A 27,129-nucleotide genomic window follows, 5' to 3' on the forward strand; every position below is an offset into this window, starting at 1 on the left:
TATATAAACACAGGGAATGTCATAGAGTGAATTCATTCATCTGAATTATTTGACATTTATTTAGAACTCATTTGGTTTTATATTTACTATATAACACTAGATGTCAGAAAACAACAACAAAGACAAAAACAGAGAGTCTTATATGGTACAGATAAAGAGAAATATCTAGTTCTTGGGGATGCTATTATAGGGCATATTGTTAACTCAATGTGGGGTCTGATTACAGAGACTGAAACATTGGGTATGACTACCTTTTATATTAATTTCTTTAGCTAATGTCAAAGGGCTTTTATATGTCAGGCTTGTCTATATACTTCTAATAAAAGAGTCAAGACTCTGCTCTCATTTACCAGATATTCTAATTCTGAGAGACTATGATATCAAGTAGTAATAAATGCTATGATAAAGGTAAGACTGGATAAGAGGGCATGTAAGATAGATGTGAAGGAATGAATCATGAATTGTAAAGATATCTAGGGAGAAAGCATCACCATTTCATAGAAAGTTCATCAATGTTTACAATTCCGAGACATTGATAAAAAGACAAAGAGCAATAGTGATAATTTATTCTAACAACAGCAGGATGGAAGAGAATGGGTCTTATTAAAAATAGAAATTAGGGCTTCCCTGGTGGCGCAGTGGTTGAGAGTCCGCCTGCCGATGCAGGGGACACAGGTTAGTGCCCCGGTCCGGGAGGATCCCACATGCCGCGGAGCAGCTGGGCCCGTGAGCCATGGCCACTAAGTCTGCGCATCCGGAGCCTGTGCTCCACAACGGGAGAGGCCACAACAGTGAGAAGCCCGCGTACTGCAAAAACAAACAAACAACAAAAACAAAAATAGAAATTAATGCACAGAAACTCAATATTTATACAGTGCCTAATTAAAGAAAAAATAATTTAGTGACAAGGTCCCTGAAACAAGAGGCAGTCATGCCAGTGTCCATGAGCAGGGACAGGACAATGAATGCTGACAGGAGGGTTGATAAGGTGGCAGAAGGTAGAAATATGTGTATTCTTATTGTGTAATTTAGATTTTACCACTCCACAAATCCCATTTAATTCTCTAAACTTAATTTTTTAATCCTCCAATTGTCTTATGGGTAGATAGATGGAGAGTCTGGGGATGATCTTATATTAGACCAAACTTTTATTCATAGTGCAGGGAATGAGCTAATGCACACCAGAAAGGAGATTTATATTAAATTACTTGATAATTTCTGCTTTATATGTGGCATATGGAAAGTATATGATTTTGTTCCTTCACTATGAAAAAACTCATACTGATCTTGAAGTCAAATTTTGTGCAGTGAGTTCCACACTTCCATTTAATATCGAGGTTAAATGGGAAAATTACCTAATGTCTTTGAACTTTCTTTTACTCCTCTTTTTAAAAAGTTGATAGTGATATTTCTTGACACATTATTAATGTCACTATAGATCTCATATTATATAGTGCTTAACAATGTTTTTGGCACATTGTATAAATGATATGTTTGTTATAAATATTAATAGTCATTGCAAAAATTTACTCTCAGTAACTATTCCTTAAAAAGATAAACCTGTAATATAAAGTAGAGCAGATAGTATGTATTTTTGCTAATTTGATGCTAAATAAAGTAATATGAAGTTAGAATATAGAACAGGGTTTCTCAGTCTTGACACTATTGATATTTGCTTCCAATAATTATCTGTAGGAAAAGGAACTGTCCTGTGAATAGTAGGGTGTTTAGAGCATCGCTGAACTCTTCCTACTGCCAGTATCACCCTCCTCCTTCCCATTGTGATAATAAAAATTGTCTGTAGATATTGCCAAATGTCCCATGGGAGCAAAATTGTCCATGGCTGAAAACCACTGATATGGATGATTCACAGTCATGAAAAAAATGTTGTACCCTCAATATGTGATAGAAGAAAGAGTAAAATCAAACCTTCCTGGAATTTCACATGGAGACACCTCTTGATCATTAATCTTTCAATCCTATGTTGCCTCAGGCATTACAGTTTAAAAATGAGTGAGATAAAAATAATCAAATACCTTGTTGGCTGATTTAGTGGGATATAGGCTATTGTAAGCTGAATAGACCCACAATAAAGGACTTACCATTATGTATGCCAGTACAAAAGTGACATTTGACTAGCTAGTGGCTTTGCAGACAAAATACGAAGAATTCCCTACCTAGAGAAAAGAAAAGAGAAAGATTTTTACTTAATCTACCTGATCCCAAAGACCTTTAAGTGTATCATATAATTATTTTTTTTCCTTGAAGGTTTATTATAAATAAATTATATTTTAAGATGTAAAATTATTCTACAGAGGAATTTTATACATTTTTAAAATCCATTAACTCAAAATACTTAGTAAAAATATAATTTACTTGCCCCATATCTAGAAACATGGAAGAGTAAATATTGTGAAGAAACTTGGATATATTTTTTAAAATCTCTTTAAATGTGTAACTGAATTGTGAAAAGAGAAAAAATCCACAAGGGTCAAAAATGTAGAGAAAGCACAAATTCAGAGAAGTAGAAGTCACAAAGATAGTGTAGTTCATATTTCATATAATTTAAATATTGTATACATTAAAATAACTTTCTAAATTGTAACTGAATACTTCTCTAACAAAAATACCTCCATCATATTTTAATTGATCATATAAATATTTCCACTGAAAATTAGAATAATATATAAAAGCATAATGAAAATACAAAACTTACTTCAACTCCCGCCATCATTTTGTTGGCCATCTTTGCATGCAAACTTTATATTCTGATATACGCATGAACACACCCATATAGAATTAATGTAATTTTACTGTAAATATAGCTTTTATTTACTATTTCAGTAAAACTATCTCATGTATACTCTCAGCATCTTGATTTTTACTGATTTAATAACACATAGTGGAATCCTCCCAAATCAACTTCATAGAGCTAACTCATATTTTTTACCAACTACACAACGTTGCATGTATAGATACAATACAATTCATTCACTTCCTCATTGACGGGAAACCTTTTTGTTGTCAGTTTTTGCTACTATAGAAAAGGCGTGAAAAGCATTGTTGTATGCATATCTATGAATGATGAAAAATGGTAATTTAAAAATTGTATTTCATATGTGATGTGTGCATCATAATCCCCTAAAGTGTGGGGACAATTGTTAAAAAGTTTATTATACTTTCATATCCAAATGATTAGAAATGAACATTTAGTAATATTTGAGATACAGATGGATTTATTTATATAGCTTTAATAAATATATGCATGTTTGTGTTAGAGCTTAGTGCTCAAAGAATCTCCTTGATAGGCTGAGAAGTCTACCTTAAATGGGAAAAAAATTTGGAAAGGATTAGATATATGTATATGTATAACTGAATCACATGGCTGTACACCTGAAACTAACACAACATTGGTAATCAACTATGCTCCAATATAAAAGTTAAAAAAAATATAAAAATTGTATTTCAAAATTAAGTTTAAAAAGGGTAAAATATGTTAATTTACACTTGCATGTATTATCTCCAAAAATAATCTTTGAATTTGTTCAATCTCTTAGATATATTTTGCTATTTAATTTTTATAATAGAATATAGTTTTTCTTTTACATTGAAGAATCACTGTAATGCATTTTATTTATTTATTTAATTTTATTATTTATTTATTTATTTATTTTTTGCGGTACGTGGGCCTCTCAATGCTGTGGCCTGTCCCGTTGCAGAGCACAGGCTCCGGACGCACAGGTTCAGCGGCCATGGCTCACGGGTCCAGCCACTCCACGGCATGTGGGATCCTCCCGGACCCAGGCACGAACCCGTATCCCCTGCATCGGCAGGTGGACTCTCAACCACTGCACCACCAGGGAAGCCCTGTAATGCATTTTAAATGTATACTTTTGCTATGAATTTCAAATTGTATATCATCCTCATCAGCATACAGAACCCATACAATTTCTGCTGATGAATTTTATTGAATATTTGAGGTTAATATGAAACCGTATTGTTGCCATTTTTGATGTCACAAAATAAGGCATTTGTAGAACACATTTCAGTATATATCCACATAACCTAGATAGATCAGAGAGAGAGAGAGATGATAGATTTAAAATCACAACACAGAGAAAACTACCAAACTAAGTGTACAATTCAAAGGACTATCCAAAGTAAGTATCAGTAAAACACCACCTAGGTCCAAAAAATTACCAGAATAAAACTACTCTGATATTCCTGCTGGATCACTAGGTCTTCCCACTTCATGAAGGATAACTGCCCTGACCTCCAAAAAATCTATTTATTGATTTTAAAATAAAATTAAATTTTATTGACAGGATCGCACAGTGTTCTCTCTAGGCTTTTTCACTCAAAATTACATGATTGTGAGATTCATCTGTGTGTTATATGTAGCTTCAGTTCATTCATTTCAATGTGGTACATTATCCCATGTTATGAATATATCCAACATTTTTTATCAATTCCAATGTAGATTGATTTTGAGTTTTTATTTTTAAATTTTTTATGTTTGTCTATCATTGCAGCTATTAGGAATAATACTGCCATGGACAGCTTGTTCCTATCTCTTGGCATACATATGAACACAATCCATTTTAGGTTTTTCTTGGGAGAGGAATTACAATCATAAAATTTTTATATTTTCAACATTTATTGATAATGTAGAAAATTTTCCCAAATGGTATTCCATTTACATTCTCATGAGCAGTTGTGAGCACTTATTCCTCTACTTTCTTGTTAACCCTAAAAAATGTCAATATGTCATTTGTAGTAACTCCTGAGATGTATGTTGTAGCTCATTACAGTAGACATTGCATTTATCTGACTTCTATTATATTGAGGAATTTTTCATATAATTACTGAACTTTGGAAATTCTCTTTTGTAAAATACTTGCATAAGTCTCTTGCTCAGTTTTCTATCCTGTTGTCTTTTTTATTGAAATAAACACACCTAATACAGGAACACAGAACCACTCTCATACAATGGGCTGGTTCTTTATTGCTTACATCTTTTAAAAATATTACTTCTTCTCCCACTATGTGCCTTGACTTTATTTTTTTAAGTTGTCTTTTGAAGAGCAAAATTATTAATTTTATTATAATCTAATTTAACCATTAATTTTCCTTTATGATCAATGATTTTTATATTCTGTTTAAGAAATCATTGCTAATTCTGATAATAAAGTTATTCTCATCTTTTTTTCTAGAAGCATTATTATTTTTATCTTCATACTTAAATACACAGTCCATCAGGAATCATGTTTCTATTTAATTTCATCCATTTTAAGTCATAGATTCCACCACCACTTCTCTATGGTTCCCAGAAAACTATTCATTAGGAACAATGTAGAGCCCATCATTTATCAAGTATTATCTAAATCACATATTCAAGCAGTTTTATTTCACACTTCCCAAACTTCTAGGAAGTTTCTGTAATATTAATGTTTGGTTTTCCAGAATTAAAAATGCAACACAGGTGGTAGATGAGAAGGAATAAAAAGGAAAAATGTGTGTGCATGTATATTTTATTTGGGGATTATCCTTTTGTAATTTAACTAGTTAAAATTAGTCACTTAGTAATGCATTTATTTTGGAAATCTTCAAATTATATGATTTGAAGTCGTCTTCAATTACTTTATCCTGTGTAATCTATGACACAGGCTATAAATATGTGAATGGTTACTACTTCATGGATAGTTTACAAAACAGAAATGCAAAAAAGATAGTGCTCTCATGCAAGTGGAGGAAAAATCTACTGCTTACTTTATTTAATGGATAAAACCAAAAGTTTTGTTGGTAATAAAAATAGTCTTTTAGAATTATACAGTCATTTGGAGTGCTATAAAAAAGCTGTTGTCAATAAAAGGTGTGATTAATACTATGGTTTCATTCCATTTTGGTGGGTAATTAGTTATTATCATTATTTATCACTTTATTTTATGGTTATTGCTTGAACTTTCAGACTAAATATTGAAAGTATAAACAGTGTTAATTTAATTACAGTATTGGAATTTTGAATGCTGCATGCAGTGTTAAGATTATTAATAAGTATATTTCAAATGAATATTTAATGATAATTTGCATTTTTGCCTGATTTCTTGTTCATCATAATTCTGAAAAAAATGATATGTTTGTAGTCTTGAAAATTGTCATGCAGAAATAAATGTCATTCCCATGGGGATGGTTTCAGGAATTAAACTTTATGATGTTTATAGTTAAATAAGGAGACAATACTGATAAAGGAGAGAAATCTTAAACCTTTAATAAATTATATATTCATTATTTAAAGGCATCTACTAAGAGAGACCTAAAAACCCTTAAAATATCACATAATGTAAAACATTATGAAGACAGAATGGCAATTACACACTCTAGTTTTTTTTTTTTTTTCTATGTAGGAAAACAGTGTCTCTATTAAGTTTAAGATAATTTTAAGATTTATCTTGAACTTTTCTGATTCTATTTTACTTTTTACATCTAACCCCTTGTAATGTTTATCAGAACATCAGTTATTTGCATCATTAAAAGGCTAATAGATATTATGGGTGGGAAAATAATCCCATTTGATCAAATAGAAATTAGCAGGGAAGAAATATGAAGAAGGATGGCATTTAGAGTGTTTTGAAAATTCTTCTTGCGTACTTTAATGAAAGTCAACACATTAAAAGTAAGGATACAAATAATATGGAAGTATCCTCTTGTGGCAACATCCTTGGATTAATCAGAGATAAAAGGCATTTCTATGCAGAGTGCAATACACATATTGTACATATATACATGCAGACAAACAACTAAAAAAATAATTTACTGATGTTTGCAGGTTCATAAAAAATCAAGGTGGAGATATTTTGGTAGAGACAGAAGTGTATCTGAATTATTTCAGCCAGATTCCCTGGGAAAGACTGAGAACAAAATTTGCACACTGGAAGTTGAGGAGTGCTCTTATAAATATCTGTGAGAGAACAAGAAGCAGGACTGGGAAGAGGGAGAACAGTTCAGCTTCAGATGATTCTATGAAGAGCTCTGAAACTCATATAAGTCTTCAAAATTATTCTCCATTGAGGCACAAAGGGAGTCAGAACTACCACAGAGAATAGTGAGTGGAGGTTGGCTGCTCTTGGTAAGAGTGTGTTAAGCTGGCATAATGCAGGTTCCTAAGCCAATTCCCAGGAGGAAACTCTTTTTTGAGATATGAGTAACCAACACTCCCAGACATTGTAGGAATGAGTTCTGAAAAGAAATGTGTGGCACATTATAACATTTACTCCAATATACTGAGTAATGAGAATGATACATATCTCAAAAAGTTCTCGAAGGTGTTATTACCAAAATGGAGGATTATGAAGCTTCAGTCCTCCATCCTCCACAGAGACACTGAGTTAATAATAATATACAGAGCAGAATGTCTCTGTGAGAATTCTAGAGACCAACTGACTTCTCAGAAGAAACCATGCAGACCAGAAGGGAATGTGAAGATATGTTTTCAAAGCACCAAAAATAAAAAATAAAAAAAAAAATAGCTATCAACTAAAAATACTGTATCTACAAAAATTATCTTTCAAAAATGGAGAAATTGAGATTTTCCCAGATAGACAAAAGTTTAGGCAGCTTATTACCACTAGAACTGCTCTACAAGAAAGAGATATTAGATCTTGTGTTGAGTGTCTGGTGAGGAGCTTCAGCCAACATCCCGAGCTGAGGTGTTGGCTCACAATTTCATGAGAAACTCTGGTCTGAGGGTCTGGATACAAAGCCTCTGCACAGAGCCCTCTACGAGCAAGTGAAACAAACTAAGCCAAAAGGGAAAAAAGGTGGATTGGCTAGGCCTGAAGTGAGATTGCCAGAATTATGTCTTTCCAGATGAAATATGGATCTTCTGGCAACAGGAGACATGTGGCTGACAAGGTCTAGGTGTTGCAGCTGGGTGTCAGGCCTGAGCCTCTGAGGTAGGAGAGCTGATTTCAGGACATTGGACCACCAGAGGCCTGCTGGCCCCAGGTAATATCAGTCAGTGAAACCTCTCCCAGAGATCACTGTCTCAAAACTAACACCCAGCTCAACTCAATGACCAGCAAGCTCCAAGACAGAACACCCCATGCCAAGCAACCAGAAAGACAGGAACACAACCACACCCATTAGCAGAGAGGCTTCCTAAAATTATAATAAGTTTAAGAACACCCCAAAACACCACCAGATGTGGTCCTGCCTACCATAAAGACAAGATCCAGCCTCATCCACCAGAACACAGACACTAGTCCCCTCCACCAGGAAGCTTACACAACCCACTGATCCAAACTTACCTACTGGGGGCAGACAACAAAAACAATGGGGACTACGAGTCTGCAGCCTGTGAAGAGAAGACCCCAAACACAGTAAGTTAAGCAAAATGGGAAGACAGAGACATACACAGCAGATGAAGGAACAAAGTAAAAACCCACTAGACCAAAGAAAAGAAGAGGAAATAGGCAGTCTACCTGAAGAAGAACTTAGGTAATGATAGTAAAGATGATCCAAAATCTTGGAAATAGAATGGAGAAAATACAAAAAACGTTTAAAAAGGACATAGAAGAACAAAAGAACAAACAAACAATGATGAACAACACAATAAATGAAATTTAAGACTCTCTAAAATGAATCAATAGAAGAAAAACTGAGTGGAAGAAGGGATAAGTGACCTGGAAGATAAAATAGTGGAAATAACTACTGCATAGCAGAATAAAGAAAAAAGAATGAAAAGAATTGAACAGTCTCAGAGACTTCTGGAGTAACATTAAACACATCAACATTCAAATTATAAGGGTCCCAGAAGAAGAAGAGAAAAAAGAAAGGGACTGAGAAAATATTTGAAGAGATTATAGATGAAAATTTTCTTAATATGGGAAAGGAAAGAGTCAATCAAGTCCAGGAAGCACACAGAGTCCCATACAGGATAAATCCAAGGAGAAACATGCCAAGACACATATTAATAAAACTATCAAAAAGTAAATACAAAAAAAAATATTAAAAGCAACAAGGGAAAATCAACAAATAATATACAAGGGAATCCCCATAAGGTTAACAGCTGAACTTTCAGCAGAAACTCTGCAAGCCAGAAGGGAGTGGCAGACATACTTCAAGTGATGAAAGGGAAAATCCTACAACCAAGATTACTGTACCCAGCAAAGATCTCATTCAGATTTGATGGAGAAATTAAAACGTTTACAGACAAGCAAAAGTTAAGAGAATTCAGCACCACTAAATCAGCTTTAAACAAATGCTAGAGGAACTTCTCTAGGCAGGAAACACAATAGAAGGAAAAGACCTACAAGGACAAACCCAAAATAATTAAGGAAATGGTAATAGGAACATATATATCAATAATTATCTTAAATGTAAATGGATTAAATACTCCCACCAAAAGACACAGACTGACTGAATGGATACAAAAACAAGACCCATATATATGGTGTCTACAAGAGACCCACTTCAGACCTAGGGACACATACTGACTGAAAGTGAGGGGATGGAAAAAGATATTCGATGCAAATGGAAATCAAAAAAAAAAAATCTGGAGTAGCAATTCTCATATCAGACAAAATAGACTTTAAATTAGACTATTACAAGAGACAAAGAAGGACACTACATAATGATCAAGGGATCGATCAAAGAAGAAGATATAACAATTGTAAATATTTATGCACCCAACATAGGAGCACCTCAATACATAAGGCAAATGCTAACAACCATAAAAGGGGAAATTGACAGTAACACAATCATAGTAGGGGACATTAACACCCCACTTTCACCAATGGACAGATCATCCAAAATGAAAATAAATAAGGTAACACAACCTTTATATGACACATGAAACAAGATGGACTTAATTGATATTTATAAAACATTCTATCGAAAAAAACAGAATTCACTTTCTTCTTAAGAACTCATGGAATATTCTCCAGGATAGAAAATATCTTGGGTCACAAATAAAGCCTCAGTAATTTAAGAAAATTGAAATCATATCAGGTATCTTTTCCGACCACAACACTATGAAACTAGATATCAATTACAGGACAAAGACTGCAAAAAATATAAACATATGGAGGCTAAATAATACACTACTAATTAATGAAGGAATCACTGAACAAATCAAAGAAGAAATAAAAAAAAATACCTAGAAACAAATGACAATGAAACCACGATGACCCAAAAACTTAGGGAGACAGCAAAAGCAGTTCTAAGTAGGAAATTTAAAGCAATACAATTCTACCTCAAGAAAGAAGAGAAAACTAAAACAGCACAAGGAAAGAAATCATAAAGATCAGATTGGAAATACATGAAAAAAAGTTGATAAACCATTAGTCAGACTTATCAAGAAAAAAAGAGAGAAGACTCAAATCAACAGAATTAGAAATGAAAAAGGAGAAGTAACAACTGATGCTGCAGAAATACAAAGGATCATGAGAGATAACTACAAGCAACTCTATGCCAATAAAATGGACAACCTGGAAGAAATGTACAAATTCTTAGAAAAGCACAACCTGCTGAGATTGAACCAGGAATAAGTAGAAAATATAAACAGACCAATCACAAGCACTGAAATTGAAACTGTGATTAAAAATCTTCCAACAAACAAAAGCCCAGGGCCAGACGGCTTCACAGGCGAATTCTATCAAACATTTAGAGAAGAGCTAACACCTATCCTTCTCAAACTCTTCCAAAATATAGAAGAGGGAGGAACACTCTCAAATTCATTCTATAAGGCCACCATCACCCTGATACCAAAGCCAGATAAAGATGTCACAAAGAAAACTACAGGCCAATAGCACTGATGAACACAGATGCAAACGTCCTCAACAAAATACTAGCAAACAGAATCCAACAGCACAGGAAAAGGATCATACACCATGATCAAGTGGAGTTTATGGCAGGAAAGCAAGAAGACTTAAATATACGCAAATCATTCAATGTGATACACCATATTTACAAATTGAAGGATAAAAACCATGTGATCATCTCAATAGAGTCAGAAAAAGCTTTTGACAAAATTCAACACCCATTTATGATAAAAACCTTCCAGAAAGTAGGCATAGAGGGAAGTTACCTCAACATAACAAGGGCCATATATGAAAAACCCACAGGCAACATCTTTCTCAACGGTGAAAAACTGAAACCATTTCCACTAAGATCAGAATATGAGAAGTTTACCCAGTTTCACTGCTATTATTCAACACAGATTTGGAAGTTTTGCCACAACAGTCAGAGAAGAAAAACAAATAAAAGGATTACAAATTGGAAAAGATGAAGTAAAACTGTCACTGTTTGAAAATGACATGATATTATACATAGAGAATCCTAAACATGCTACCAGAAAACTACTAGAAATAATCAATGAATTTGGTAAAGTAGGAGGATAAAAAATTATGAACAGAAATCTCTTCCATTCGTATACACTAATGATGAAAATTTGAAAGAGAAATTAAGGAAACACTCTCTTTTACCACTGCAACAAAAATAACAAAATACCTAGGAATCAAACTACCTAAGGAGACAAAAGACCTGTATGCAGAAAACTATAAGACACTGATGAAAGAAATTAAAGATGATGCATACAGAGGGAGAGGTATACCATGTTCTTGGATTTGAAGAATCAACATTGTGAAAATGAGGCTACTACCCAAAGCAATCTACAGATTCCATGCAATCCTATCAAACTATCAATGACATTTTTCACAAGTGGAACAAAAAAAATTCACAATATGTATAGAAACACAAAAGACCCTGAATAAGCAAAGCAATCTTGAGAAAGAAAAATGGAGCTGGAGGAATCAGGCTCCCTGACTTCAGACTATATTACAAAGCTACCATAATCACGACAGTATGGTACTGGAACAAAAACAGAAATGTAGATCAATGGAACAGCATAGAAAGCCCAGAGATAAACACACACACATATGGTCACCTTATCTTTGATAAAGGAGGCAAGAATATACAATGGACAAAGACAGCCTCTTCAATAAGTGGTGCTGGGAAAAATGGACAGCTACATATAAAAGAATGAAATTAGAACACTCCCTAACACCATACACAAAATAAACTTCAAATGGATTAATGACCTAAATTTAAGGCCAGACACTATAAAACTCTTAGAGGAAAACATAGGCAGAACACTCTATGACATAAATCACAGAAAGAAGCTCTTTGACCTATGTCCTAGAGAAATGGAAATAAAAACAAAAATAAACAAATGTTACCTACTGAAACTTAAAAGCTTTTGCACAGCAAAGGAAACCATAAACAAGATGAAAAGACAACCCTCAGAATGGGAAAGAAATATTTGCAAATGAAGCAACTGACAAAGGAGTGATCTCCAAAATATACAAGCAGATCATTCATCTTAATATCAAAAACAAACAACCCAATCCAAAAATGGAAGAAGACATAAATAGACATTTCTCCAAAGAAGTTATACAGATTGCCAACAAACACATGAAAAAATGCTCAACATCACTAATCAATAGAGAAATACAAATCAAAACTACAATGAGGTATAACCTCACATCAGTTAGAATGGCCATTACCAAAAAATCTACAAACAACAAATGCTGGAGAGAGTGTGTAGAAAAGCAAACCCTCTTGTACTGTTGGTGGGAATATAAATTGATACAGCCACTATGGAGAAGAGAATGGATGTTCCTCAAAAAACTAAATATAGATCTACCATATGACCCAGGAATCCCACTACTGGATATATACCCTGAGAAAACCATAGTTCAAAAAGAGTCATGTACCACAATGTTCACTGCAGCACTATTTACAATAGCCAGGACATGGAAGCAACCTAAGTGTCCATTGACAGATGAATGGATAAAGAAAATGTGGCCCATATATAGAATGGAATATTACTCAGATATAAAAAGAATCAAAATTGAGTTATTTGTAGTAAGGTGAATGTACCTAGAGTCTGTCATAGAGAGTGAAGTAAGTCAGAAAAAGAAAAACAAAAGCTATATGCTAACACATATATATGGAATCTAAATAAGAAAAATTGTTCTGAAGAACATCGAGGCAGGAAAGGAATAAATGCACAGACGTAGAGAATGGACTTGAGAACACGTGGCGGGGGGGAGTGTAAGCTGGGATGAAGTGAGAGAGTGGCACTGACATAAATACAGTACCAAATTTAAAACAGATAGCTAGTGGGAAGCAGTCACATAGCACAGCGAGATCGGCTCCGTGTTCTGTGACCACCTAGAGGGGTGTGATAGGGAGGGTGGGAGGGAGACACAAGAGAGAGGGGATATGGAAATATATGTATACATATAGCTGATTCACTTTGTTATACAGCAGAAACTAACACAACATAGTAAACATTATACTCCAATAAAGGTGTTAAAAAAAAGAGAAAGAAATATTAAAGGGAGTCCTAAAAAGACCTAGACAGGAACACGAAGCAAATAAAGAGGTTCTGTAGTAAAGACGATGACATGGACAAATGTATTAACTCATAATACTGTAATTTTGGTGCATAGAATTTAAACAATAAAACATAAATTATAAATCTATGTTAATGGGCAAACAATGTATATAGATGTAATTAGTCACATCTGTAACAAAAAATTGGGTGGGTGGAAGTGTAAAAACATAGAGATTTTTCATGCAATTGATTTAAGAGATTTATAAATGTAAGGTATTTTATGTAGTTACAATAGAAACCACAATGAAAATATCTATAGAATACACACAAAAGGAAGAAGGAGAAGGGCTTGAAGCTTATTATGACAAAAACAAATCAATGAAACAGAAAGTAAGGCAGTAAGAGAAAAAAAGGACAAAAATGTTATAAGACATAGTATAAGTGACTAATAAAGTGGCAATAGTAATTACTTAATCAGTAATTACTTTAAATATAAAAGCATTAAACTCCCCAATAAATAGTTATATAGTGGCTGAATGGATAAAAGAAGTTTGTATCCAACTACATGCTGTTTACAAAGACTCATTCAAGATTTAATGAAACACACAGGCTGAAAGTGAAATGAAGCAAAAAGATAATCCATGCAAACAGTAACCAAAAGAGAAGAGGAAAGTCTATACTAATATACAAAATATACTTAATTCAAAAACTGTTACAAAAGACAAAGAGCAACATTATACAATGATAAAAGTGTCTATTTACCAAGAATATATAAAAATTATCAATGTTTATGCCTCAAGCCTCAAAGCTCTGAAATATATGAAGCAAACATTCATAGAATTGAATGGATAAGAGACAGGAACATAATAACACCCAAATATTAATAATGGGTAGAACAACCAGATAGAAGATCAATAAGGAAAATAGAGATCTTGAACAACACTATAGACAAATTCTTGAATCCATAACAAATTCAAGAAGATTGAAATCGTACAAATCTTTTCTGATCTCAATTGAATGAAACTAGAAATCAAGAGCAGTTGGAAAACTGGAAAATCTAAAAAATGTGTTGAAATTCAACAGCACATTCTTAAACAACCAACAAGTCAAAGACCAAGTCTCAAGGGATATTAGGAAATGCCTTGAGACAAATGAAACCAAAACACCACACACTAATACTTGTGGAATGCAGTGAAATCTGTGCTATGAGGGAAATTCATATCCATAAATGTTTACATTTAAAAATGAATGATCCAAAATCAACAACATATAATTAGACATTAAGAAACTAGAATAAAGAATAATAAATAATAAATACAAAGCTAGCAGAAGACAGGAAATAATGAAGATTGGAACAGGAATAAATGAAATAGAGAATAGGAAATCAATAGAAAAGAATCAAGGGAACAAGAGTTTTGAACTCAGAGACATTTGTACACCCATGGTCTAGATAATACCACTATTTGCAATATCCAAGAGGTGAAAAGAGCTCTAATTCTATCAACAGATGAATGGATAAATGAAATGTAGTATATAATACAATGGATTGGTAAGCCTTAAAAAGGAAGAAAACACTGTCATATGCTACAACATAGATGAATCTCAAGACATCATGACAAGTAAAATAAGCCAGTCACAAAAAAGCAAATACTATGATTGACTTATGTGAGTTATACAAAGTAAAATCATAGAAACATAAAGTAGAATGGTGGTTACCAGGGGGTAGGGGCAGGGGAAAATGGGAATTGTTTTTGAATAGGTATAGAGTTTCAGATTTTCTAGATGAAAAGTTCTGGAGATCTGTTTTACAACAATGTGAATATACTTCACACTACTGAATCATATACTTAAAAATGGTTAAGATGGTAAATTTTACTATTTTTATTATAACAACAATTGTTTATATCTATGTGCATATATATTTATGTGATATGTGTTATTTATAATAATATAATTACATATTTTATTAAATATATTAAATATTATTTTATATAATATTAAATATTATACATATAAAATCAGTCTCTGGGGATGGGATCCAAGCTTCAGTATTTTTAAGGTTTCCTGGGTGAAAACCATGTACAACTAAGGTCAAGAAATGGAAATCTGCTTGGCACTGAACTAGTAAGTGGACCTAGTAAGTGACTCTGGACCTCAGTTTCCTTATTTGTAAAATGAGCATAATAATGCCTGCCCTGTTTGTTTATATTATATGAGAAAGGTCTTTCTAGACCTCAAAAAGTAACCAAAAAATCAAGTTTTGGAGTAAAATCTTGATAGAATCTAAGTGTTGGTTATATGTGTGTTGACTGTTGAATTCTTTCATTTTACTATATGTTTGAAAGTATTTTTAATTTAAAATCAGGGGTTTTTTTGTATTGAAAAAAAACAACCGTCAACAATTTATGCATGATCTCATGGCATTTTATTAAAAGAAAAAAGTACTCTTAATCATTTGGTAGGTTAAATGATTGCTGATCTTAAGTATTTACTTCCCCTCCCAGTAAGAGTATTATATTTCTTTGCTCTATGAACATCAGGATTTCCCATGTTACTTGCTTTGGCCAGTGAAGTCTGAACAAGAGTGACATATACCTGCCACTTCTGAAAAGAATCATGGTTCTTAGTGGTCATGAGGTCAACTTTTCCCAAGCTCGAATAGAGAAGAGCTGCAGGTGAACCATCAGGATATGTAAGAGGAACAAAAAATAAAACTGTTGTTGAAAGCAACTAAGATATAGAAGGCTTTAATAATGCAATATAACAAGAGCTCATTAGCACAGTTTGAAATCTCTTAAAATAAAATTATCTCTAACAAAACTAATCACCCTGATGAAGAAACAAATGTTAACACTTAAAGAAACTCATTTGTACAGTTTCAAAATATCTAGTTAAAACTATGGAATAAAGACCTTATAATTAACAACACTTTTAAGTTATATCTGCACTTTCCTCCATTTAACAATGTATCTTTTGAATTGTCTTATATTATCCCAAGTAAAATCTACCATCTTTTCTGATGAATTAATTGTATTCCATTTTTAAAACGTGCTGTACTTTCATTAACCAATTTTCTGTTAAGGTTTTAATCTATCTTTTATTAATACAAATAATGCTGCAATGAAAAGCTTTATAGAAACCTCAATCCAGTTTACTAAATTAACTGAACTTCATTCTTTTTTACTGACTGCACCTTCAAGTCTGCACTGTGAGCTCAGAAATTCTCCATGCTATGTAAACACTTGTGCAGGTCCTAGAGTTTGTCAGTCATGCTCACATAATAACATGTCTCCCAATCATTTAAGGTAAGACATATTAACAAGTGTCATATGAATGCAATTAATTTTCATCCAGTTAAACAATTATTTTTATTCTCCAGTTTGGGAATGCCTCACCTAGGAAATCTCCAGTGAAGTGGATTAAATGGTAAATATTTTCATTCTCTTGCTTTCTTTTCCATTTAATAGCTGCAGTTTGGGGCTCTTTTAAATTGGGATATTGAGTAATGGAGAAAGATTAAGCATCAGAAATATTTACTGGTAGAAAAAAAGTAAGAATTTTATCTGGCAAAATTTTAATCTGATACTATTGATCTCTGGATGTGGTAGAATCCAATGCTGATTCTTTCTCCCCTATCATGGATTTTAGGGTTCTTTAAATAGTCCCTAACTTTAGATAAAAGATGCTTTGCCTGTAGTATATTTGCCATGGGTAATGTCATCTCCTGCTGGTAACTTAAACATCCCTCCTCACTTTGGAGTTTCTAGCAACACATCCCTTTGTAAATATTATCTCAGAACTCCTGAAGTACTTACTATGGAGTCATCATCTGCTTCGGGGGAAACTTGCACACTATTGGAACTGTAATGCCAATACGCCCCTGTCTCTTTGCTTTCCCGCAGGAAGGGGCTGCTGCAATGTAAACTTCTCCTTTTTCAGGCATAATTCAGACACTGGACATCATGTTCCTTCACCAGCACAATAAACATGTCCAGCAGTCTTAGAGGGTTGTTGAAGGCCCCATCATTAAACTTGAGAAAGATAGTATTTCCTCTCCTTTCACATGGAGAAAGTACAGAAAGTTAACAGAGTACTGAAGTTTTCTCAAATTCTCTCTGAAGTTATCCTCATCAGTGACCTCCTGAACCACTCAACAGAATCTTAGCATTTTCCTATAAAGACCAGAAAGGGAAAGGCTGTCCTAGGAAAGCTGGTTTCACAATTTCTCAGCATGTTTAGGCCAGGCTGTGAAGCAGCTGGCTTTAGGATACCGGGACATTATAACATAGTACAGAAAAAAGGAAAACATGAAAGAAAATAACATTCAACCTATTGTTTCATAACTTGACATTTACATGCCATCTCTATCAGGACGTATCCGCAGAGGTGTAACTACTTTGTCAAAGAGAATGTGCACTGTTAAAGGAACTGTCTTCATACCCTCAAATAAGGCCACATCCATTTCCATTACCAAAAAGAGTTTGAAATTACTTGTTTACCAATTTATTTTTCACTCAGTTTAAGCAGGATACTGCTTTCACCCTTTGGATAGATGAAAACACTATAATTAGTTTTAAAATGTATTCTTTAAATAATTTTTGTAGTTACATATCTTTTCATTTGTTGATAGACTCTGAGTTCATATTTTAAAGTGTGACTGCTTTATCAACTTGTATGTCATTTTACAGATACTGTAATAATATTATCAATATAATTAAGTTTCTCTATATTTGTTGCCAGAGTGAATAATGATAGTGTAATTTGATCTATGATAAATGTATTACAGTATTATAGTCTATTATTTAATTCACTGACAATCATCTTAGTAATTAAGTTAATTAAGCTAGACATCTAAGCATCATCTTTGACTTACACCTCTTGATGCTAAGGATCTTGCTAGATGTTCACTTCTCTTCTTTCCCAAGGCATATCATATATTTTAAGATTTTGTACAAAATTTGACTGCATGATTCCATATCTAGGAAGTAGTAAAACATGTGTTCAGTAGTCTACCTATAGAAAAACTTATAAACATTCTATCAAGCAACTGAGAAATGTTTACACAAATTATTTTTCCCATGTGATTAAGTGATATCCTATGAAGGACATTTTATTAATTTAAAATGCTCCTTTTAAATTCAAGTTGAAGACAATATTTTAAGTTAATAGAGTATTATGTTGTTTCAAAACCACATTCCTATATATGTGTGTGTGGAGATATATATGATATATAATCATATAAAGCCCATTTAGCCCATGCATCTAAAGCCCATTCATAGAACATAGAATATATGTGAAACATATACACTGTATACAATTATATATGCATCTATAAGCTCATTCAAAGGACCAGAGCTAGCTTTATATATATACATATAATTTAAGTATAGCACTTGGTATGTTTTTGTTTTAGATAACAGGGTTATAAATGCTTTTATTGTGGTTGTTCTTTAAGCATTCTATATGTGCCATATAATTTTCACATCAGAAAATTATTATATGTGATTTAATATACATGAATATGAATATAATAATAAGGTTGTGAGGGTGAAAAACATAAAATTAAGTAATTAATACAAATAAATAAGAATAAGAAATTGTGATATTAAAAACAGAAATGCATACATATAGTTTTATATATCTGCTAGAAATGAACTATAAATTTGATGCCTCTTTAGACATCAAACCAGTAACAGGCAATAAGAAGATAAATAAACTGGAAGGTCAAGTATAGCACAGGTTTTCTAGGTGGCAAAATTGAGTCTGTTTTTCTCTTTTTGTCCATTTAGAGAGGATACTGGAGAGTGTAACAGTGGTATCTTTACAGTATTACTGTTGTATCAACAGTAAGAGTTTTTTATTAGGCTGTTTGCTATAATGTTCCATTACAACTTGAAAAAAAGCTATGACTAATAAGGTAAACTAGCTCCAGGGAAAACAAATATATATATTTTTTGAGGAAGTCAGATGAAAAAGGGAATGATTTAAAAACAGATGTCAAAGCTCAGTGATTTTCCTATATCAAGTTTGATCTTGATTGTATCTTTAAAAGGTTAACATTCCCTGTGGGAGGTTCCCTTTTTGGGTAAAAATATTCTATTTTAGAATTACCCATGGTGAAAACCTACATGTGTCCTAGAGAAACACTGTTTCTGAGATATTTAAGTAAGCTATTATTTGGAGAAATCTTCAAAATAGAACCTTTCTTGAAGGTACACTGGATGTTCAGAAAAATTATTTTAACTGCCTCTTTACAATTTTACTATGAAATAATATGGTCTATAAGAAAGATTCTGGAGCAAAACATAAAAGTATGGAGGAGGATGTACATTGTTTAACCAGCTGCTATAAATTTAATGTGGTAAGGTTGTCACAAAGAATTTTATTGATTTTTTTCCAAGATACTTACGTACACATTTATTGTGTCTGTTCCCAAATTTAATTTACTCTGAATTCCAGTAAGAGCATATTAATTGTTATTTAAAATGAAAGTAAAGAAATATGATTTCATTTGAATAAAGATTTAACCAAATACAAGCATTGTGTTGACATTAAATCCTTTATTTTTGCCTGACTTTGAAATATGTCACATAATTTGAAATTTATTTTATCAACGTATGCAGCATGACTCTTTTTCAAACAAATTTTCAGTTTGTGTTCTTCACTATTGTATATTTATTAACATAAATGAATTATTTAATTGATTTGCACCAGTACCATTAAAATATATAGATTCCTATTAGTTATTTTTTTTTAATAGTATAGGAAGACTAAGACTTTCTGGCACCATACCAAGAGTTTAATAGTAACCCAGTGAATACCCTTTAATTGACATTCTCTTTTTCCATTTTATAACAAGGAATTGAAAACATTGCTATGGAAGACATATTAGGAATGTGGCTTAAGAAGATAGTTCTTTCTTTTTTAGCTCGCAACAGTTGCATTTTTGTTTGAATCTGTAGGTGTTTGAATCTGAACTCCAAAACATTTTAATTCCTGAGATATCACAACTTTCAGTTCCATCCTTTCATGCAGTTTCTGGAGGGAGGGTGGTTAAGATGTTAGTAAAGTTTAACTTCATGACTGAGGACGTGTTTATACGGTAATACTTATCTGAGCTATACACTTATAGTTTTTGCATTCACTGTATGTATCTGAAACTAAAAAGAAAAAGAAAAAACAAATATGCAGTAGATCTTCTCTGTGCTGTAGTCAATAATGTAAAACCTGATTTCAGCATTTGATACCTAATAACAGCCTTTATCTGTGTTTTCATGGTCTCTGGTTCATGCTTTGGATATTGGAATTGAGGAGGACTAATAAATAGCACCTCTTGTATCAATTAGCTATTGCTACAAACATGCTTACACTACAGCATGGCTGAAAACTATAATCCTGTATTCTCATCAATCTACAGATCAGCTGGGAATTGGTTGATCCAGGATGTGTTCAGCACGCACTGGGATTTGACTGAAATTAGCTAGGGTCTGCCACTCCCCATGTGTGTTTGGGCAAGGACCCTACCAACAAGGGCAACAGCTGCAAAGCGAATTGGTGTTTAGCAAAATTCAAGCCTCCTCAAGTCTAGACTTAAAATTGGTATTGTCAATTCCTCCTCATTCATTTCGCCAAAGAACTTTCTTTTTTTCTCTACTGGAATTCTGAGCAAACTGAAAGAAAGAAAGAGAGACAGAAATCAGACAGTTGGAGAAAACAAAAATTGAAGAGTAACTTTCAACATGGGCCAAGTTGGCTTGTCCATGTTTCATCCCTTTATTAGTCTCATTTAACTTACATGTCTGTGGTATCACTAAAACACTAGATATTCATTCCACTGAGGATTCCTATAAATTTACTATACCATAATCCTGAATTGCACATACCCAGTTGTTTACATAACTCACCAATCAGATTAATTACTCTTAGGGTGGACCAAAAATACAGATTATAGAAAATTGCTACAGAAGAACACATGGAGATTGGAGGAAGAGTGTTAAATAAAACAAGTGAATTTATTAAATTATAATAAAAATCACAATAATAACCAAAAAGGTATAAAAAAGAATCAACACAGATGAACTCTAAGAAGTAATACATAAAATCAAAGAAAACATATTTGAAAGATCAGTAAAATGGTAAATGCCTGGACAAACTCATTAAAGACTACACCGTGGTAAGGTTTATGGATACATGTCACTTGCACCATACAGTACAGAAGTAAAATAGGATTCATTGCTGAAATTCCTACAAGCATAGATGCAAAATACTATACACAATCTCCTTACTTTTTGGTGTGATACAAAAAGTGTGCTTATTCTGGAAAAATCTAATGTGGCTAGTATTCCCTAAGTCATACTTCAATAATGCACAATATGTTTATAGGAAAAGATCCCAGTAATATCTATATGACTATATAAAGATTGAAGTTCCTTGACTGAGGAGGTGTTATTATTAAAAGTTCCTAACAGGGCATAGATAGGTCTTCCAGGGCATTTCAGTTCAATTTCAAAGTAAAACAGAAAAAGAAAAATAAATAAGAAATTAAATCCAAATATATATTGAGAAGACTAAAACTGTTAAAGATATTTGAACTTAATGTTCTGTTTCCACATGGGACATAGAAAGGCACAAGGGAATGTCACTCTAAGAAGAAGGAAAAAAATGAGTGATTTTAAAATTATAGTTATTCAAATCTACCAGAGTGCTGAGTTCTCAAAGCAACCATATAAACTGAATTCCAATGAGTGACAAGTTTTTCCAAGGAAGGACAGATCACGTTACTTCTTTCAGCTTTGATAGAGCATAGAAGAAAGAAATGGAAGCCATAAAATTAAGTGAGAAGAAAAGAACTGAAGTATTTAAAATTTTACTAAGGCTTGATCAGGTCTTTTTTTTAATTAATTAATTTTTTATTGAAGTATAGTTGTTGTACAGTGTTATGTTAATTATTGCTGTACAGCAAAGTGATTCAGGTGTGTGTGTGTGTGTATATATATATAAATATATATAAATATATATATATATATACACATTAATTTTTATGTATATGTTCTTTTCCATTATGGCTTATCATAGGATATTGAATATAGTTCTTTGTGCTATACAGTAAGACCATGTTGTTTATCCATTCTATATATAAAAGCTTACATATGCTAAACCCAAACTCCCACTCCATCCATCTCCCAACCCCCTCCACCTTGGCAACCACCAGTCTGTTCTCTATGTCCATGATTCTGTTTCTATTTCAGAGATAGGTTCATTTTTGTCATATTTTAGATTCCACATATCATATGATGTCATATGTTATTTGTCTTTCTCTTTCTGATTTACTTCACTTAGTATGATAACCACTAGTTGCATCCCTGTTGCTGCAAATGACATTATTTCATTCTTTTTTATGGCTGAGTAATAGTCCATTGTATATATGTACCATAACTTTTTTATCCATTCATCTGCTGATCGGACATTTAGGTTGTTTCCATGTCTTGGCTATTGTGAAGAGTGCTGCTATGAACATAGGGGTGCATGTTAAGGCTTGATCAGATCTTGCATGAAAATTTAGAATTTTTAGTTACCCAAACACAGGGAGTATGCACTGTCTTGTCAGGTTTTTCTGTAGGAGTTCACACCATGCTCATAAGAAAGACTGGGTGGAAGGCAAGAGACTTGAATGACCATCTTAGTAGTACAAGTGTTCAAAACTTGCCCATATTTCAGGGTAGAGGCAGTAAACCTCTATAATTGGTGTCCTGCTGGTATGCAAGATGGAGATAACTGCCACTAGTGGATAGGCATGAAACCTGCTTGCACCCTGCTCCCTCTCCTGATATAAATAAAATGTCAGCTGTTCTGGGTGAATGGTAGCAAATGTACCTATTCCACAAAACTTTTCATTGACACTAGACTATAGCTATCTACTGATTAGAGAGACAAAGAAAACTGGTTCATGTGCCCAAAGTCCTGATGATTGAAGGCAGAGCTCAGATATAGCAGGTGGGAAGGACAGGGAAACAACCTGTTCTCTTTAGGCCAGGAGAAAACAAACTATAGTCTGGGACTCATTCCATCCCTCAGCTTGCTTTTTTGTAAGGCTAATAAACTAAGAATATTTGAAGAACTTTTGCTTTCTTTTTTCTTTTTTACAATTTCAAAGGGCTAAAAATTTAGACTATATGATACAAAGCTTAAAGTAAATACTATCTTGTTTTTTATAGAAAATATTTTACAATACTGATCTAGAACATATTATGAAAACTAAGCACATGTTGCTTGACACTAAGGAAGGGTCAGAAAGATGGAGAAAGAGTTTTCTCTCATGATATATACACACTGTCATATAAGACTGAGCCTGGAAAAGAAAAACTGAGAAACCTCTACAAACCCATCATGAGCTTTAAGTCAAGCAACATGCATCACCAAGAAAGAGAGACTTCCTCTGTGGTGTGGGTATGCATGGCCCGCTGAATCTGAGGGTGAAACAGGAATACTTAGAATAACTATCCAGTCCTCTAGACCTCACATTAGGCACAAGGAGGCAACTGAATCCTAGTATTTTGAGGTGGCCATTATTTGCACAGTGACCTTGAATCCTATGGTACACTGGAGCTCACCACCCAAATATGGATAATCCTCATTATTTGTGGATTCTTAATTTGTGAATTCTCCTACTTGCTGGAATTTATTGTAACTTCAAAATCGAAGTACCAGCACTTTTGTTGTTTTTTTTGTGGATACACACAGAGTATTGAAAAATTAGAGTCACCCAACATGCACATTTCTTAGTGAGGTCAACCAAGGCAATGCTCTGCTTTGTCTTGTCAGCTCTTCTGCTGTAAACAAGTGTCCTTTTCATGGTCTATTAACGTTATATATTTTTATGTTTTTCTTTGGTGATTTTGCTGTTTAAAATGATCCTTAAGTGTATTTCTAGTGTGTTGTGTATTGTGTAGTGTTCTAAAGTGCAATAAGGCTGTGATGTTCCTTATGGAGAAAATACCAGTGTTATATTAGCTTCAGTCAGGTGTATATTATAGTGCTATTAGTCATGAGTTTAATGTTAATTTATCAATTAGGTATAATTAAATAAGATTTCTTTTAACAGAAACAAAAACCCCACAAAACAAGGTTACATATTGATCAGTTAGTGAAAATGAATTGACCTGACATTTTCAGGAACCTGATCCCGGAACTCCTCTGGAAGCAATGGTTCAGTATTCACAAATTCAATTTTCTCAGCTACTTTATAAAGCATAACTACTTCAAATATTAAGAATTGGCTGTAATGCAAGCCAAATCTAGATCAACTACGCACTAACTAGACTCAACCCTCCACACAAATATTCTGACAAAAGAAAAGCATGCCCAATTTTCAAACATAAATTTTCTTTAACAGTCTCTGATGGGCTGTTTTTGCTTCTGTTTTTACACACAATGTTCAGAATTAATGAAAAATAAAACAATACACAAAAATACAAGGAAAAAACATTGTCAAGACATAAAATAGTCAACAGAAGGAGACACTGAGGGGAACCAGATATTCTATCAGAATAGAGACTTTAAAATAACTCTGGTAAATATGTCAAAAGATCTTGTGGGGAAAAAAGACAACATATCTGAGAGAGAGTAGGGGAATTCAGCAGAAACTATACAATAGATTGAAGTGGAAGTATTAAAATGAGAAACAATACCAGACATGAGAACTTCTTCTGATGGAATTATCACAAGAAAAGATACAGAAGAAATATAAGTGAAATTGAAAATAAATCAATAGGAATTTTCTAAATTGCAACACAAACAGAAAAAAGAACAGAATATCCAAAATCTGTATAAGAATATCAAATGGTCTAAAGACTCATACACATAATTGAAATCCTAAATTCAGAGGAGAGAAAGAGAGCAAGGCAAAATGTATTTGAATATATAATGAATAAGAATGTCACAAATGTAATGAAGACAAAAACCTGTGTATCCCTGAACCACAGAGAAATGCAAGTAGAATAAACATAATTTTTTTTAACCTGGCACATCAGTCTGATTTTTGAAAACCAAAGATAAAAATCTTGAAGTCATCTAGAGGAAAAAGAAATATTATATAAAACCTAACAAAGGCATCAGACATTTCTTCAAAAACTATGCAAGGAAAGAGACAATAGTGTGATATTTCTAAAGAATAAGGAGGAAAAAAAAAGAACTGTCAACCTAGAATTCTATTCCCAGTCAAATGTCTTTCCAATCTAAAGACAAAATAAAGATTTTTTAATATGAATAAGAACTGAGTATTTATTGCAGGAAGGCCTATTCTATAAGGATTGTTGAAGGTAGTTCATCAGGTAGAAAATTTATAATACCTATGGTGATAAGGATCTATAGAAATAAATGAAATCACAAAAATAGAAACATGAGTAAATATTATTTTATTGTAGTTTTAAATGTATTTAAATATGATTAAATGAATTGAATAGAAAATTATACCTAAAACAAAATTGGAAACAAGGTATACCCATGAAATATAAAATTCAGGCATAAGGTATAGAGAACTACAAGATCTGCTTTTTGTAAGCAAAAATATTGGATAAGGCAAAGGAAGGGAATAGTCTTCTAACAACTGTGAGAGCTATAACACTCAAAACTATTACTAAGTACTCATTGAAAAGCTTAGTGTGTCTGTCTGAAAGAAGCAGCAAAACCGTGAGATTTGTATACCTAAATTCACCTCAAGGGGTATGAAGAAGGCCATGATAAGGCTTGCAAGTGCTAAAGAAATCTTCGTTTTATTAACTTCTGAAACCAACACTATAAAACTACTTTCTAGGACAAAGGCCTTACACTGTGGATTTTTCTTAGAGTTAAAAATAAATCAAGTGGAACAGGGATGAAGAAAAAAGAAAGTGCAGACGAAAGTGGAAAAGGAAAGCGGTGGAGGCTAATTTCAGAAAATAGAAGGAAACATGTTTTAACATTTCACAAAAGAAAAAAAGAGGGACATGTTGAATTATACAGGTGGGAAAATTACTTCGATACACTTTTTCTTGCTAAAAGTACAAAAAATGTGTATCTCTTAAAACTGAGCAACAGTAAAGGAGTGTTAAATAACTATGTTATAAGAATCAACTAATGTTCCTACAGAAAATGAAGGCATACTAGAAATACACATCTGCAAAACAAGTAAAAATGATACTTTAATATTTTAAAATAAGCTGAAAGAATTTAAGAAAATCTAAACTACATATACTTCGACTATTCAGATTATGGGGGTAATGACAGGGAAAGAAATGAAGCGATTGCTAGTGGGTTTTAATATTGTTCTTAATGGGGAAACAGTGGAAAATAGACCTGTCATCGAAAATGTAAGATAAGACTAATAATGCTAGTGTTATTGTTGAGGTAATAGTACAAAGGTAACAGAATTTAAAATCGCTGATACATATGTATTTGTACATATTTTGTGTGTGTGTGTAGAGAAAGGGAAAGAGATCACTTGTTAAGATTATTATTATCTCAGACAGGAAGGGAATACCTTTGCATAAAAAGGAAATCTTTATATTATCAAAAGAAGACTAAATGCCAAAAAATAATCTCATTTCTCCCTGTGTTTACTTATAAATTTAATATGAACCTAACCAAAATAACATGAAGTATTTTTCTCCTATCAGACTGGCGATAACCAAATGTTTGATGACAATTTTCTTGATGATCCCTTGGGAATATAGACACTTGCATAAATTGCTGGT

This window comes from Pseudorca crassidens, chromosome 14 (genome assembly GCF_039906515.1).
Source record: "Pseudorca crassidens isolate mPseCra1 chromosome 14, mPseCra1.hap1, whole genome shotgun sequence".
In the NCBI taxonomy this organism is placed as follows: Eukaryota; Metazoa; Chordata; class Mammalia; order Artiodactyla; family Delphinidae; genus Pseudorca; species Pseudorca crassidens.